The 18,155-nt window shown below is 44.8% G+C and overlaps 2 long non-coding RNA genes across 2 annotated transcripts in view; both read right to left on the reverse strand.

The window, feature by feature from the left end:
* LOC135009705 (uncharacterized) overlaps nucleotides 1–3,061 on the reverse strand; it is a 105,738-nt gene extending 102,677 nt beyond the window's left edge. The window contains exon 1 of the long non-coding RNA XR_010209216.1: nucleotides 2,608–3,061. This is a non-coding gene — a long non-coding RNA (uncharacterized LOC135009705). The remainder of the gene's footprint in view (nucleotides 1–2,607) is intronic.
* A 4,150-nt stretch (nucleotides 3,062–7,211) lies between these two features.
* On the reverse strand, nucleotides 7,212–17,912 carry LOC135050658 (uncharacterized). Its single transcript, XR_010241724.1, has 3 exons — nucleotides 17,785–17,912; nucleotides 8,039–8,261; nucleotides 7,212–7,711 (listed from the first exon to the last, which is right to left on the reverse strand). It is a non-coding gene; the product is annotated as an uncharacterized LOC135050658 (long non-coding RNA).
* Between the last annotated feature and the right edge of the window lie 243 nt (nucleotides 17,913–18,155).

Below are 18,155 nucleotides of genomic sequence, written 5' to 3' on the forward strand. Positions count from 1 at the left end.
GCCCTCCTCACTCCACAGCTGACCCAACAGAACCAGCTATTAGCTGCCCCGGACAGCCCCCAGCACGGTATACCATCCTAGGCTCTTCCAATGGCCCCCTACTGTAGTCAAAATGAGCCTCACAATGAAGATACCCAGACGCACGCGCAAACCACCAATGTTTTAAACCATGGGGCTGATTCAGCATCAGCTGCAGAAGTGTGGAAATCGCTATTTGCTGATTTAAGACCTTGCGCATGCGAGCACCGCACCTGTGAATGCAGTTTAAGAGCCAGTGTGGGGGCGGTGACGGGGCGTCAACACCGCATTTTGTGGGCGTCAATGCACCGTTTGGGGGCGCGGTCTGGACAATGCAGCCATGTCTGGACCGTTTGCAGGGGGAAGGGGAGGTGTGGCGGCTGCGTGACGTCACATGCAGCAGCTGAGACCCACAAGATGGTTTTTCTCTAACTGCCTTCGCAGTTAAGCTGCATAGGCAGGGGGCAACCCTAATCATGCGAGGGCATTACGATGCGCTCGCATGTTAGCAGGGGGGGCGGGGGCAGGCCCCCACCCCCGCATGTTGGAGAAAAGGGTTGTAGTTGTGCGATTTGTTGCACAACTACAACTCATGCTGAATCGGGCCCTATCAACGGTACAAGAACACAATGGTCCGTTTCACTTGAAGTGGCTCAGCAGCTTAAACTTGTGTTTGCAAACATGTGTAAACTAATTCTCTGAATTTCTATTACCAGATAGGTTCAGGTATGGTTACAGGTAATTTTTAGTGTGCTGAAGGGAAATGTAGGGGTGGGATTTTCAACCCCCTTCCCCCCCCTCTGTCTGTTTGTCTGTGAAAACTCTAATGGGGGGTACTTACGGAGCGATATTCTAAGCAATCTGACTAGATTGCTTAGAATTTGAGCATTATCGCTCCGTGTGTACACCCTACAGCGATAGCGATGCGCAGCCCCGCGCATCGCTATCGCTGGTGCTAGATTGGCCTGCACGCTGGGTGAAATGAGCGCCCCCCGTCTCCCCCCGCACGCTCAGCACAGATCGCGCTGTGCTGAGCGGCGGGAGAGATGTGTGCTGAGCGGTACGCTCAGCACACTTCTCTCCCGCATCGGCCCATCTATATGGGCCTTTAGGCAGATAGAACCTGAGATATCTGGCCGGGAGAGCAATTAACAGGCTTGGATGGGGACCACTGCTCTCAAGTCGGATATCTCCGGTTCCCCGGGCCGATTTTCAAAAATCTGGTACCCCTGGAAAGAAGGTACCCTCAGCTATGAGCCTAAGGCCCTTATACTCCTGGGGCCAATGGGCAAGAGCCCATTGAGCCCATAGGAAAAGACGGCCCTGGCTTCAGGTCCTGCATGCTGAGTGGAAGATAGAACACCCCTTACCGCACACAGGACATCAAAGTTGCAACTGATAGCACCCCTCACCTTTACTGCTGGAGGATGGGTAGGGGCCCCAGAGCATTGCTGTGCCCAGGGGCCCACACTGCTGTTAAGACGGACCTGGTCCCGTCGCAGTATTGCTACCGCAAATGCAATCGCAATCCATGCTGAATTAAGCACAATGTTTTAAAGTCTTTCATTGTGCTGAAAGATGATTATCAAACTTTAACACTACAATAAGCTTACCTTAGACTGTGTGATGCTGAATCTAGCAGGTGTGGTCACAGAAATGAGCAGTGAGTATACACAGCGCACACCACTCACATGCAGCTGATTATTGACTGCCCCGTGTCCAGCACTAACTCCTATACCCGGGCTGTGTGATATCACAGAAGTTGTCTATGATGTAATAAGTGACTTGTCAGCCTGGTGACAGCCATGAAACCTGAAACTACTAGTGGATGTTATTAAAGATGGAAAATGATTTTATTTTAGATAAATGTAAAAAGATACATTTTGTTTGTGATCTTGCAAATTTCTAAACAATTTGAATCGTTACTAATTTTTTTTAAATGTAACCCCTAGTATGTATGAGGGTATTTAATTGAATAATACAGACCCGCATTCAGGGAGTCCTTCAGTGGTACTCTGTGTTCCTAGTCTTTTATACTCAACTCTTTCTCTGAGTCCTCATCAGAGCTGTACTATTACTGAAGATATCTTGTTTTCTGGAGCTAGACTGTGGTTAACCAGTAATGACCCTGGTTATACGCAATAGGACCCTATGCACTATCCACTAGTGGGTTATATGCATGGACAGTATCCATAAATATTGACTGTTAAGGTATTCAGGTTCAGGCAACATCACTGAGTAGTGCAGATTCCTCCTCCTCTCACCATCTCGTTAAGTAGTAGTATAATTGTAGAAATTAAAATTTCTCGAATATAGTTCAAATAGTCTGGTGTATTATGATTCTACTGTTTTGGGCACTCCTCATCTGATTTTAATGGTTTAGTAGTCTACAGATGATTACCAGCACTCTATGGCAGTCATGTGAGAACAGCAGGGAACAGCAGATTATACTCTTGGTACCTAATAGGAGTGTTAAATATGTTTGGCAATAATAGCTTCCTCCTGACAGTTTCTAGTCCTGTCACCTTTACATCATGAGCTCAGATAGGTGCTATACCTGTGTGCAGTGTGGCTGTATTAAACACTTACGTATTCATCTGTCAGCCTGAAAGGGGAATAGCCTCTCCCTCGACTCTTCCTCCCAACTCAATTATTGGCCAGGACAGCTGCCCTTCAGTCTCTATGAGGCTGTGTCCTCTATCCAGCAGCTCCGGAGGGTCGCGTCGCTCTTAGTATCCCAGCCGCACCTCCCTCCTAGCACTCTGCCTTGCCAGTATGTACCGCCCACTCACTTAGGAGGCGGACTTCAATGCGGCTTCTGACGGGTCATAGACGAGATCCACCCGCCTCTGTTCGGCTTACAGCGGATCGATCAATGCAGGTGGCAGGGAGCTTCGTGGATACACTCCCCCAAATATTTCCGTAAGTTCACCTCTCCTCTATCGTCCGTTGCTCACACCTCCGCTGCTGCTCTGTCTCTCCTCCCTGCACCACCAACTGACGACCTCACACGAGCAACTGTCTTTTTCTCTTCCCCGTGAGTCAGTCTCAGCTCACCCCCCAGGCAGTTACCCTTGTGCACGGGGAGCCTCCAGCTCAACCTCTCCGTCCCTCGCATGCCACTCTATGCCCCCGAATATGCAGGCATTGGAAACTTGTTCACATCATGAAATTCATGCATGTACAAATAAATAAATATACAATAATTATTACAAATCATTTATGTACACATATAATATATACATATGTCACGAAAGACCACTGTGGAGCATAAATACTATTGAATACCCTCATACATACTAACGAGATGGTGAGAGGAGGAGGAATCTGCGCTACTCAGTGATGTTGCCTGAACCTGAATACCTTAACAGTCAATATTTATGGATACTGTCCATGCATATAGCCCACTAGTGGATAGTGCATAGGGTCCTATTGCGTATAACCAGGGTCATTACTGGTTAACCACAGTCTAGCTCCAGAAAACAAGATATCTTCAGTAATAGCACAGCTCTGATGAGGACTCAGAGAAAGAGTTGAGTATAAAAGACTAGGAACACAGAGTACCACTGAAGGACTCCCTGAATGCGGGTCTGTATTATTCAATTAAATACCCTTCAAGCCAGCCCAATAGCAGAAGGAAGGAGGACCAGCCAAATTTAAAGGGAAAGCCACTTCAATTGCACGGGAGTAACAATAGGAGCGGTGAACCCATTAGACTTCTAATATAATTTGCAGCTTGGAAAGTATACTGTCTAACAGACCTATATTTAATGATATAATTCTATCATAATCGTAATGAACTGCAGTGTGCACACTACAATCGTGGGCCCAAGTAACTGAGTATATATATAATTCATGTATGAGTACCCGGGTCACTCTAGGTAAAAAATTTTGGTTTCACCCACAGTTTTTATGTCTTGCATGCATTACTGATTGTATAGGCGGAATATTTTTTTCAGTATATGTATTATATGTTATGTTGTGAGTACCATCAATATAACCCTAATTGTTGTATAATTAAACCTGTTGGTAATAAAATAACCTTAAGAATAAAAAATAAAAATAAATCATACATACTAGGGGTTACATAAATATATTGTTAAGGGGGGTACTCACGGGAGAGATGTGTGCTGAGCGATCTTAACACAGACCGCTCAGCACACATCTCTCACCCCGCTCAGCACAGCGCAATGTGCTGAGCGAGGGGGAAAGCCGACGGGGGGCCGCTCACTTCACACAACGGTGAAGTGAGCGACCCGCTAGATTGAGCCTGCATGCAGCTCAATCTAGCACCAGCGATAGCGATGCGCGGGGCCGCGCATCGCTATCGCTGGATGGTATACACACGGCAGATCCGTGCTTAAAATCTAAGCAATCTAGCAAGATTGCTTAGATTTTAAGCACGGATCTCTCCGTGTGTACCCCCCTTTAGTAACAATGCATGTCAGAGAGGTAACCAAAGCGTCATTACTTGAAGGACTTAGTGTCTCAGAACTGAATGAAATGGATGTCATGTGATGTCATCTGCCTGTTCTTGTGTGATTTCAGGAAGGCACAACACAAGCCTTGGTGTGTCAGGATGGTGGTCGCAGTGGGTGCACATTTTTCTCCTAATGGCAGGAGCTTGGCAGATTGGGGAATTTAATGCTGACTACAGACTAGGGTGATGATTCAGACCTGATCGCTACTGTGTGTTTTCGCACAGCAGCAATCGCATGCGCCGGCGCATGCCAGACAGCCGACGGCTGTCTTAGCCTTGAGATCGCCTCTGCCTGATTGACAGGCAGAGGCGGACGCTGGGCGGGCCGGCGGCGGTTGGCCGCCATTTAGGGAGTGCACCCCGGGCAACACAGGCATGCCGGGACTGATGGAGGGACTGGCTGTGGCGGCTGCGTGACATCACACGCAGCGCCTGCGACCCAGGCAGCGGCGAGTAGCTCCCTGCCAGCGCGCAGGAGCTGCGCTGACTGGGAGCTACTCTTCCAGTACTTCCAGTACAAAAGCATAGCTACTGTGCAATGCATTTGTACTTGTGCAGGGGGGGGGGGGGGGGGTCGGGCCTGACATGTGGGGTGGACTAGCCCTGTGCTGGATGTCCCCCCGCATGTCTGAGTAACTGATCGTAGATGTGCTAAATTTAGCACATCTACGATCAGGTCTGATTTAGGCCCTAGGTCAGATGTGGGCAATGACTGGCCCTTTAGCTGCTGTGGGCAGAGCCGGCCCTAACCAATATGATGCCCTAGGCAAGATTTTGGCTGGTGCCCCCTAGCACCACCGCTGGTACCGCCTCTGACCTTGCACCTCTTTCCCAGCACCATCACCTATAGCAGTCCTTATTTTGGTGTTTGTACCCCCTATATTTTCAATAGGAACAGTTCGTTCTCAGCCCAGCCCAAAAAGAGGGGTGTTTTTGCTGGCATTGGGCTTGGCCACACAATAGTAACCCCAATTCAAATTACGCCACACAGTACTGCAACTTTATTCGCATTTGATCATGTGATAGTGTCCATAATTCATATTACATCCCACAGTAGTATCACTTTACCTTATAAATGTTACTCCTCACAGTAGAGCCCCTTATTCACATCACACTGAATTGCTCCTTATTCACATTACACCACAACCTATTGCTCTTTATTCACATTAGACGACACAGTAGTGCCCTTTCTATACACAACGCCACATAGTAGAGCACCTTATACACATAATGCCACAGAGTAATGCCCCTTACACATATGAGACACATTATTAATGTCCTTATAAACATAATGCACCTTACACATTATGACAAACTTTATTAATGCCCTTTTACACATAATGGGGGTAATTCCAAGTTGATCGCAGCAGGAAATTTTTTAGCAGTTGGGCAAAACCATGTGCACTGCAGGGGGGGGGGGGGGGGCAGATATAACATTTGCAGAGAGAGTTAGATTTGGGTGGGTTATTTTGTTTCTGTGCAGGGTAAATACTGGCTGCTTTATTTTTACACTGCAATTTAGATTGTAGATTGAACAAACCACACCCAAATCAAACTCTCTTTGCACATGATATATCTGCACGCCCCCCCCCCCCCCCCCCCCCAGTGCACATGGTTTTGCTCAACTACTAAAAAATTTCCTGCTGTGATCAACTTGGAATTACCCCCACTGTCCCTTACACATATGCCACACATTATTAATGCCCTTATACACATAATGACACACATAGTGCCCCTACACATTTGCTGCACATTATTAGTGCCCCTATACACATAATGACACACATACAGTAGTACAGTGTTACACATATGCCGTACATTATTAATGCCCTTATACACATAATGACACACACAGTGCCCCTTACACATATGTGCACATTATTAATGCATTTTTACATGACACACATAATGCTCCTTACACATATTCCGAACACTACTGCACAACCAACCCACTCACATGCACACAGCACTCACACTGCCACTAACACTGAGACCTCTGCCTCTGCTTGGATACAGATGTGTTCTCATAAATCTTGCCTCAATGATAACGTCGGACACCTTTTTTAATGAAAATGCAGCTTCATGTGTGGCTAGGATGCACAAGTAGCTTCTGCTGATTAAAATGATATGTAGCAAGCCTATATTCTGTGTGAGACTGTGGCTGTATCTGCATATGAAATGCTACACACAGAATATAGGCATGCTGCATATCATCCCCTAGGCATTTCAAATACCCTAGGCAATTGCCTAGTTTGCCTATGCATATGGCCGGCTCTGGCTGTGGGACTACACATCCCTACATGCCCTACCACAATTTTGCTATTAGAGCATGCTAAAAATGTGGTAGGGTATGCTGGTATGTGTAGCAGCTCAACAGCAGTTTAAGAGCCGCTGCTAATAGGATATCCCCTTGAACATTAGATAAAGTTGAGAGTCAGAAATGGAAATAGTTTTTCTTTTAGACATAAAATAAAACAAAACAAAACAGATATAGGAGCCTAATATAATTCTTTTAAAGGTTTAGGTTTATTTGGAGTTTAAATTATGTGAAAATAAGCACTGTGAGTTAAAGATTTAGAGGATTGTCCTAAGGCAGGCATGTCCAAACTGCGGCCCTCCAGCTGTTGTGACACTACATATACCAGCATACCCTGACACAGTTTTGCTGTCAGAGAATGCTAAAGCCGTGTCAGGGCATGGTGGGATGTGTAATTTCTCAACAGCTGGAGGGCCGCAGTTTGGACATGCCTGTCCTAGGGTAAATGGGACCAATATGAGCCCTACACATATGTACAACACAATGTGATGACAGCAGCACAGGACTTATTAGGGCCCAGGTATAAAGTGGTTTATGTGGTACCTTTGGAGCCATGGGTCTGAGCAGTGCTGCCATCAGAAAATATGGGGACCCGGGACTGACAAAATAGCCATGGCCCCTACCTCTCCCAAAAAAATATTTTGTTGCACTGCTCCACATATACGTGGAGTGTTGCAGACCTACTGGCATGGTTTACAGAGAGCTAATGCACAGATTAGGCTTGATTTAAGAAGTCCTCCTTGTGCATCAGACTGCTGTTGATTCACAGACTGGTGCAGCTCTACAAGTATTGGCGGTAAGAGCCGGGGATGGGCCCCCCTCTCTGTAAGGGCACGGACACCAGTCCCCACAGTCCCGCTTGATGGCTGCCCTGGGTCTGAGCACAGATGACCACCCTGTAAACCACAAGAAATGGTATTATTGCTGCAATCAAGGACCAAAAACTTGCAATAGTCAATGATAAAAGACATTGGAGGGGAGGTATACTAAGCCTTGAAAAGTGATACATTTCACAGTGATAAAGTATCAGCCAATCAGCTGCTAACTGCCATGTTATAGGCTGGGTTTAAAAAAATGACACTTAGGAGGTGGTTGGTTGGTACTTTATCACCGTGCAATTTATCACTTTTCAAGGCTTTAGTACATCTCCCCCTGGGTGACAAATTGAAGGATCAAATGACATCTTATTAATCTACAGCATACCAACCAATTACAGTACATACCTTCTTATTTGTGGTAAGTCGTCATTCAAACCCTTAAGTCTTGATTGAGTGCAATACCCTTCTACTGCCTGCAGATGTCTCTGTTGTAGTTACTGTCCAAGAAAGCAACTGGAAGAGTACCTATATATCTCAGTACAGGCCTTCCATAAGTCTCCATGTATAGTGTGCAGCAGAGAGGTCTGACTTCCAAAACATTAGAAATCAGAGCTATTCAGGTGCGTTGCTGTAAGCGAAATATATACACACGTAATAAATAACATCTAATTGTTGGTCATAGATCACTATCATACAATATCGCTATTACAGTAGTCAAACTACAGATGTTCTGTGCTTAAGATTCTGAATTGACGCAATAGTTACCATCACACATGAGAGGTATTAAATAGCTCTTTTTACCTTAGCTAAATAAGACATGTAATCCAGTTTAGCATTGTCCTTGGGACTTTTGTGGTTTTACTTATTAAAGTGGAAATCAGTAGATGCATTTTATTTTATTCTATTTCGAGAAATAAATATTTTGTGGATCATCACCTAAAAGCAGGTGTTTTTACAGCCAATTGTTTTGGCGCCAAAAAATGCCCTTTTTTGAGATTCTGAATTATCCCACCAACCTAAATAGGATAGGATGTCTATAACATGTATTGCTGTCTAGCATAGATCGTACTTATACAGGCATTTCCTCACCTCACTGCATATTTTACATCACCTAAACTTACCCGGAAAGGCTAAAAGATCTGCTTTGGAGCAGAGAAGGTAAGAGGGAACAACGACGACATGATAGAAACTTTCAAATACACCAAGGGTCTTAACAAAGTACAGGAGGGAAACATTATTCAAAGGAAGAGAAGGATTAGAACTCAAGGACATACACTGAAACTGGAAGGAGACAGGTTCAGGGAAAATTTAAGGAAAAAAAATTACTTCACAGAAAGGGTAGTGGATAAGTGGAATAGCCTCCCATCAGAGGTGGTAGAGATTAAGGCTGTAGATTAATTAAAACATGCTTGGGATAGACATATGAATTTCCTTACAAGGAACTAAGGTTAAAAAAGGGTTGAGATTACCTAAAGGATAAAAAAAAGTTGCAGACTAGATGGGCCAAGTGGTTCTAATCTGCCGTCAAATTCTATGTTTCTATGTAACTTACCTGCTCTCCTGGAAGCTGGGGGAAACTTCATGTAGTCCTAGTGAAGTGGGTAGGATGGGGAGATAAGTGGGTAATCACGGGTCTGCAGGGACCCGTGATTGATTACCCACTTATGATACAATTCAATGAGAATTGCATCATTTTAGCCCCTCCCAACAGAGCTGTAATGGGGGTGGGGCCAAATGACTCAAAAAGCCTGCCCCCATCCCCAGAGTGACTACCTACATCTCCTCTCTGGGCTCCGCTCAGGGAGAAGGAGGAAAAGTAAGTTAGTCCTCCTCACTGATAGGCAGGATATAAAGGAGCTGGAAGACTGGTAGACAGACAGGAGTAGGGGGCTAAGGACTAGGGTAGGGGGTTAAGGACTAGGGGGTTAGCATTCACCTGTGATATGAGGAAAAAATTTAAGTGCACATAAGAGACATAAAAGAGATGCACAGTAGGGAGACATTAATAAAAGGTGAAGGGAGAGATAAGAGAGATAATTGATTACAGGGAGCTGGAGACACATTTTAAAAGGTCCACAGGTGGAGCTAATTATTTAACTTGTGATTCTGTGAGGAGACCTGCAAAACATGCACTGTGTGGGGTCCTGAGGACCGAGTTTGAGAACCTGTGCCCTAGATCATGTAATATGTTTTATACTGTGTAGTACTGTATAAAACACCAATCAAAATTATGGGCTGTTTTAATATGGCCGACAGGGTTAAATGTGGCCTTACAGCTGGACGGGCCAGTTATTTAGCAAGACACAAATGCGTGACTTCATCAAGTTCTGAAAAAGCATTTTTTGGGGAACTTGGTAGTGTAAGTGTGTACGCCATCCTGGTGTACAGTCCCCAGAACGTATTCATAAGCTGCCATTTACACAGCAGCTTGTGTAGCAGAGGGATTTATTCATATCCCTCCTCGCTGTGTCCTCCCTGCTGCAGCTCTCAGCTCCACCTCAGTCCCTCCTCCTTGCTCCACTGCACTCACCACCATAGGAGCGAGAGAGGTCTCACATCTCTCTGTCCTGTCTGTGCATTCTCCGTGCTCCTACTGGTGATGCTGCTCAGTCTTCTATATCATGGGTCACTTGCTCCTTTCTGTAAAAGAAACGGTGCTATAATGGACTAAGGGACAGTCAGTATCAGTATCTGTCATTAAATGGGTCCAGTGTACAATTGGCAGGGCCGTAACTACGTGTGTGCCAAGTGGACCTGGCACACAGCGCAGTTGCCCTGAGGGCGCACGGCCAGCGGCATGTAATGAGTCAAATTGACTCATTACATGCCGCCTCTGCTGTGTGCCGTGTGCTGCCGCCGCGCTGTGGAGGAGAGCTGCAGCGCCGGGCAGCGGAGGAGGAGGAGGGAGGAGGACTGGAGCCGCAGCAGCGCTATTTCATTGGTAGTAAGCGCCGCTGCAGCAGCCCCCTCTCCTTCCGTATTGGCTGCCCGACGCTGCTGTGGATGCTGGGATGCGGTTCCTCCATCCCAGCATCCACAGCAGCGCCGGGCAGCCAATACGGAAGGAGAGGGGACTGCTGCAGCGGTGCTTACTACCAATGACATAGCGCTGCTGCGGCTCCAGTCCCCCTCCCTCCTCCTCCTTGTCCGATGCCTGCACCGAGGGAGCTGCACGAGGAGCCTGGCAGCCAGCGGGGAGATGGTAAGTATCTCTCTCTCTCTCTCTCTCTCTCTCATCTCAGGGGGACACCGTCTGCCACAATGTGTAAAAAGGGGGACTGGCTGCCGTAATATGTAAAAAGGGGGCCTGGCTGCCGCAATGTGTAAAAAGGGGGACTGGCTGCCGCAATGTGTAAAAAGGGGGACTGGCTGCCGTAATATGTAAAAAGGGGGCCTGGCTGCCGCAATGTGTAAAAAGGGGGACTGGCTGCTGTAATGTGTAAAGAGGGGGACTGTCTGCTGTAATGTGTAAAAAGGGGGACGCTGTCTGCTGTAATGTATAAAAGGGGGACGCTGTCTGCCGTAATGTGTAAAAAGGGGGACTGTCTGCCGTAATGTGTAAAAAGGAGACGCTGTCTGCCGTAATGTGTAAAAAGGAGATGCTGTCTGACGTGATGTGTAAAAAGGAGACGCTGTCTGCCGTAATGTGTAAAAAGGGGAATCTGTCCGCCGTAAGGTGTAAAAGGGTCTCTTCATGGTGTAGTGGCGCTACTGTGCAGCGTAATTTGAATAATGGAGACTACTGTGCACCGTAGTATGAATTGCTATTATTTTGTGGTCACGCCCCTTCCCCATGAAGCCACGCCCCTATATATTTTTCGCATGCCTACGCCGCGCACTGCCCCTATCTTACATGGGGGGGGGGGACACGCCAATGTCGTTTCTTGCACACAGCGCTAAAATGCCTAATTACGGCACTGACAATTGGTAATCATATGCTTCAGGCAGCACAACATAGTTTCCTATATTATTATTATTGTTTATCACAAGGGTTCCGCAGTGCCTAGCAGAGAACCTAAACAAATGAGCAAAGCAAGAAAACAATAACGTACAGTTCAAGAACAAAGTAGGACAAGTAAATGGTATAGAAACAATGTTGCATAAAGGAACAGGACACCGGAATAATCATCAGGATGGCAGAAATTGAAGGTTAGGTGCTGTTGCGGAATGGGTTTGTTAGGTCGACCCTATTTAGATCAACACTCTTTAGGTTAATCACTATTGGTCGACAGGCACTAGGTCGACACCTGGAAAAGGTCAACATGATTAGATATTATTTCTTTTTTTGGGTGTCGTTTTCTTTGTAAAGTGACCAGGAACCCCAATTAGTGCACCGTGTCCCCTCGCATGGCTCACTTCGCTCGCAATGCTTCGGGCAATGTGCCTCGCTCCGCTATCGCTGCCCTCGGCACAGGTTACTATTTCCAATCGTAGTCCACGTGGATCGTAAAGTATGAAAAAGTTCAAAAAAATGGGGGGGGAAATTGTGAAAAACTCATGTCGACCTTTTCACGTGTCGACCTTTGCCATGTTGACCTAATGCCCAGGTCGACCTAATGCATGTCATAGAAACATAGGATTTGACAGCATAAAAGAACCACTTGGCCCATCTAGTCTGCCCCTTTTTTATCCTTTAGGTAATCTCAACCCTTTTTGAACCTTAATTCTTTGTAAGGATATTCATATGCCTATCCCAAGCATGTTTAAATTGCTCTACAGTCTTAGCCTCTACCACCTCTGATAGGAGGCTATTCCACTTGTCCACTACCCTTTCTGTGAAGTAAGTTTTCCTTAAATTTCCCCTGAACCTGCCTCCCTCCAGTGTCAGTGTGTGTCCTCGAGTTCTAATCTCTTCCTTTGAAGAATGTTTCCCTCCTGAACTTTGTTAAGACCCTTGGTGTATTTGAAAGTTTCTATCATGTGCCCCCTTTCCCTTCTCTCCTCCAAACTATACATGTTAAGATCTTTTAGCCTTTCCGGGTAAGTTTTGTAATGTAGGCCATGCACCAACAGTGGTCGACCAAATGACTGTCGACCTAAGGACCGTATCCCACCGTTGAACAGGGTATGGAGTAGGAGATAGTCTAAGAGAGGGGAAAGCACACGAGGGGAGAGGGCCCTGCTCTTGAGAGCTTACATTCAGGCAGACAAGGACACAGAAGGGGTAGAAGTAAGCTGGTAACAGAGGGTTAGGATGAGCAGCTGGGTTTGATGAAGAAGTGAGTCTTGAGAGCATGTTTAGAGTTTTGTAGAGAGTATGATGGGGAGGGGTAGAGAATTCCAGAGATAGGGAGCACCATGACTATGTAAATAGAATTTCCGCTGACATTTTCTAATTGTGCTTTTCTGCATTACAATCCCCATGATAACATGTTTACTGGATTATTACGCCGTGTATTTTCTCTATTTTCAAATATTACATGTTTTATTTCTCTATAAATCCCTGAAAATGATATTATCCAACATGCAGCATATAAGTAATATTGGTGGATAATGACAAATGTGGATATTTCCATGAACAAAACCAGGGACTGTGCCATGAATTTAGGGACAGTTGACAATTATGACTATCACATTTTATACAATGAATACATGGTCTACAATAGAGAAATAAGTTGATAATGATATTGGGATATAAAAGGACAATAAAGAGAATATCCTTGCATCAAACATGCTGGAGTAGTCTGCTCACATTGTTATTGACTATCTTCCTGAAACATCCGTCACCAGTTTTGAGGAAAGCAAGACCCTTCTACATCCTGCCTACTGAAGTATATGGGTGGGCCACTTGATGGCGTAATTTTCATAATTTCACCTCATCAACCTTGGAATTAAATGGAAAAACCTTTTCCATTGAGCCAGGAACATCGATGATTACCAACCATCATCTTTCTATGTCCATCCCTAATGTTAACTCCCGCCCAGTATCTGCTGGCGAGGAGGTAAAAGGAAAAAAATGTAGGACAGTAAGGTGCAAATGATGTTGGGAACTTTAATTTCCACTACAACTACAGCTTCTGCATTTTGTGCTTAGTTCAGTCTTAAAATAAAAATGTGTTTATTTTAAAAAGAAAGGCAAAATGGATTATTGGGGGGGTTGGCGTTAATATCACACAAGAAGATAGATATTTACAATAGCAGGATGGAAATATATGCAGAATGTAGGAGTGGAACAGTGACTGAAAGTGTGCATGCATGATTCAGCCCAGTGAACATAAGAACTAAAATAAGACTTCAGTGTATATATAGATTACTCTTATAGCAATATGAGTATTAGAATATACATAAATCTTTAAACAGCAAAATTGAGGAATATTATTAGCTCCTTCAATATAATTTAGTTCCTGTACGGGACTATTCAAAGAGCTATTTCTTTGTTTCCTGCTTTGCAAACCTTGGATGGAGACCGTGTTTCTCACACACATAAGACTTTTGATTCTGTTCTTCGGCCTCACCTTTATGCTGCACTCAGCAGATGGAAAACCAACCCAGGAGATTTCAGGAAGCAGTACTAATGGAGGCAGGGATCAGGGGGTCAGGATGGGGGGGGGGGGGGGGGTAGTCTGTGGAAGATGGGGGTATACTCCCTCCTCATAGGACCTGATTCTGAGTTGTACGCAGTTGTGGCCTTCCTTGCTTCTTTCGCTGCAGTTGTGACTGCGATCTTGTGCTAATGCCACTATTAAAGCCTGTACTATCGGTCTCACCATTGAAACATTCCCCAGCACTATGACAGGTGCAGATCAGCCATCTGAGTAAGGCCTGCAATGTGAGCGATTCGGCATCTCTGCATACAACCACTTTCAGCAACACGCTGTGTCACCACAAAAAGATGCCCATACTATGCTACATCTGCATCTGATTAGCCAACCACCTGTAACCACTCCATTGTGTGCGCCTCTGAATCTATACTGCATCTCTGTATGAACACCACAGAAATCTGCCCCTGGTTGTACTCGATCTTGGAAACTTTGATCAAGACTTTTGTAGATTGATGAAACACTTTTATTCATCTCCTTTCCACCTTTCTTCTTGTGATAGGCTACTAATGGGATGATGGACTCACAAGGGATGCCATATTTCACCTAAATTATTCAGTTTAGCAATAGATCCCCTACTTTGCTTGCATCGAAGTAGCTCTTTCACTAAAAGCATTTTTTTGAAAACCCCTGTGAGAAATAACAGCCATGAGCCCTGAGCAGGGGGAGGAGGCTGAAGTGGACAGCAGTTGAGGGGTTCAGGGAAGGATATTGTATAGGTACCTAAGGAGAGCGGAACCTCAGGAGCTGAGAAAAGGATTTTACCTCATGTGAGAGACGGAGCTCATGCTCTCCGGAGGAGTCATGACCCCATACAACGAGGAGTGGGGAGGTGGAGTGCTCAGTCCTAGTGCTCAGCCATTGGTGTGATGCAGCTCCATTATAATAGAGTCCAGCCCACCAGCCCCTGTCAGCTCTGAAGCAAGAGTAGGGGGAGAGCCTACTTTTGGGAAGGAATCTGTGGTGATTGTAAGTGTACCATACACAGACACCTATTATTTTTGCATAATACAGCTGCATACACTCTGAGGGTGTGGTATGCATGATCGGTAGTCTCCTGCATACCTCTGCCTGGATCCCGGTAGCGTAATGCCGGTGGGGGAGCAAGTGTAACAAGCCCCTTGAGGTTTCACTGCGCTCGCCACGCCACGGGGTTGGTGGCGACCTGCAGTCGCCGCGGGTTCTATTCTCACTCTATGGTTTGTCGTGGACACCCACGAGTGGGAATAGTCCCTGTTGGTCGGCATTGTGAGGGTGTGGGATTTAGGGGGAGGTATTGTGACCGGCGGTCACATAACTACATCCCCACTCAGAAGCCATTATTACGAACAGGACTTAACTAATAGAGACTCTCCCATTTTATATAGATACATCTGATAAGTTAGCAGAAAGAGTTACCTCACTTCTCATAAACAATTACTGCTATCTTCTGAGGAACTTGGGGAGCACAGTAAAGTAAATAGAATGCTTAGCTTATGTGTTCACTCTCTAATGTGTAATTTTGCCATATGTCATCATACGTCTAAACTGGTTGCTTGAAGGGAAAACAGTCAACAGGACTTATACTAATGTAACCATCGTATCATAGGTTAGCAGGATAGGACTACAGTGTAACTAGACTCCAAGACCACTACATTGGGACTACAAGGTTGTAACCTCAAGCAGATGCAGCAGAAAGTGAATTCTTAAGTATAACTATTAGTGGATATACTGGACTGACTTGGGTTTCTTCTGCTTTTATGAAATTGCAACAATTGTAGCTGTTAAATTACCCACCCAGCCACAACAGAGTAAAGATGATAGCATCACATCATTCCATTTTCTGGGTACTGCAACACTCTGCATTCTATGGATAGCACTGCAACATTCTGCATTACATGGATAGCACTGCAACATTCTGCATTATGTGTCAGGCACTGCAGCGCTCTCTACGTTATATGGTGGGAACTACAATGCTCTCTGCATACTGTGGGCATTACAATGCTCTCTGCATTATATGGTGGTCATTGTGACATTCTCTGCGTTATATTGTGTTCGTTGTGATTTTCTCTGCATTTTATGATGGTTACTAAAATGCTCTCTGTATTGTCTGGCGGTCACTAAAATACTTTCCGTATTGTCTGGTGATCACTAACATGCTCTCCTTGTTGTCCAGCAGTCACTAATTTGCTCTCCATATTGTCTGGCAGTCACAAAGATCGCAGATAGAATGAGCAATTTTTACACTACTGCGCATATGTCAAAATTAGCAGTATAAAGTTGCATGGATTTACATCAATATCTGCACGAGAGCGGTACCTGTTTAGCAGGAAATGGGATGTAACTGGATGGGAATTACTGAGTTCATAGGTATATCATGGGCATATCATTCGGGATGGATTTGTCTTGCCTCTGGCGACTGGGATGAAGTTACACCACTACTCTGAGCTCTGCAGAGGTCATTAGGGCGATTCTAGAGGTCTTAACTTATAGGGTAAGGCATATTAAGCAGAAAGGTAGGATAATCAGGGCGCTTTAAGTGGTATTAAAGCAGCCTTTTCACTAACACTAGTGGATCTATCCCAAGAAGATCCTATTTTACATTTGTGGAGAAAAATTAGAGATAGTGTGGAAAATGGTTCTACAATACATAGAGGTGAAAGGTATAATATGTAATAATACTTATCCTCCTTAGGCGATGGATTCTAAAAGTTTTGACCTGGATTCTAAATGTTTTTGTCTGTTGATTCTCCAGGCGTCATAATCGTCATTATGGTTGGCCCATGGATACATGTGAATTTTTTTTTTATTTAACATGAGATTAATGACACTTAATAAAGTGTCTTTGAATTAGGGATGTGGGAATAATTCCACAGAAATGTTGTAGGTGCAGACGTATAGAGAGTCGTACCTCACTTACATGAGAGTACTGTTATGGACATATATCTAGGTATCTTTTACACAGCAGAGTATTGGTAATACTGGATGTTGGTATGCAGTAAGATGGATGAGGTTCATACCTCACTTACACAAAAGAGGTGTCAGATGCATGTATCAAGGTTTCTTTTTGTACATTCAAAGATTAGGCGAACCGGTACCGGTACAATAAAACGGATGGCAGCACTCCCATCAAGGTTTAAGGGTTTAATAGGTGAAAATTAAAAACAGGATAATAAACTTTTTTTTAAAAACAATTTTCAAATAATGGTTTTTATAGTCACATCTCCACTCAGAAACAAGGTGCCAACCCGAATTAAAACAAATAGCTGGGTAGGTCTGGTTATGATGATTTTAGTGTAATGCTTTGCTTTTTTTTCTGTACTTACAGTATAGCTGTCATATATTATACTGTACTCATACTCTGTAATTGTGAGTTGTTATTATGTTTACCCCTTGTATGGTGCTGCGGACACTATGGTGCCTTATAGATAAAAGATAATAATACTAAAGAAATATACAACTGAGCTATGGTCAGTGTTGTTTGGTTGACCCTTCTGCAAAAAAACATAGCAACCAAGTACTGAACAGCCTACTAGTACTTATGACAAGAAATAGGCTATGCTGTGTATTTCAACCCAAACTTCCTGTTATGAGCATGTTATTATTTCCTTTTTTTCAATGCAAAAAACTCACAGTGCAGCTGATTCCTCACAAGTCTGCTTGCAGCAGGAAATATAATATTTTGAATGCATTTTCTATTGAAAAATGCTGTTATTCCTTATCCTGGTCCATTGCTTCTGGCTGCAAGTCAGGAGTCTTATCCCTTTAAACGCTGCGGCAACAGCTGGCGGGAAAAACAATCTGTGATTTATGTAAACCCAGGCAACTCACGTGACTTTCAGGAAAGGTTGTCTCCTCATTTCATTTCTCCCCACGCACTCTCCTCCCCTACCCACTCCCTCCCCTTCATTTTCATGCTCCCAAATGTGGCCTCAGATTGGCATGCAGTAGTTTGCTAAAGAGGCCTAGGGAGGAGAAGAGAGGAAGGAGGGAGTAAAAGACAC

This window comes from Pseudophryne corroboree, chromosome 2, assembly GCF_028390025.1.
Source record: "Pseudophryne corroboree isolate aPseCor3 chromosome 2, aPseCor3.hap2, whole genome shotgun sequence".
In the NCBI taxonomy this organism is placed as follows: Eukaryota; Metazoa; Chordata; class Amphibia; order Anura; family Myobatrachidae; genus Pseudophryne; species Pseudophryne corroboree.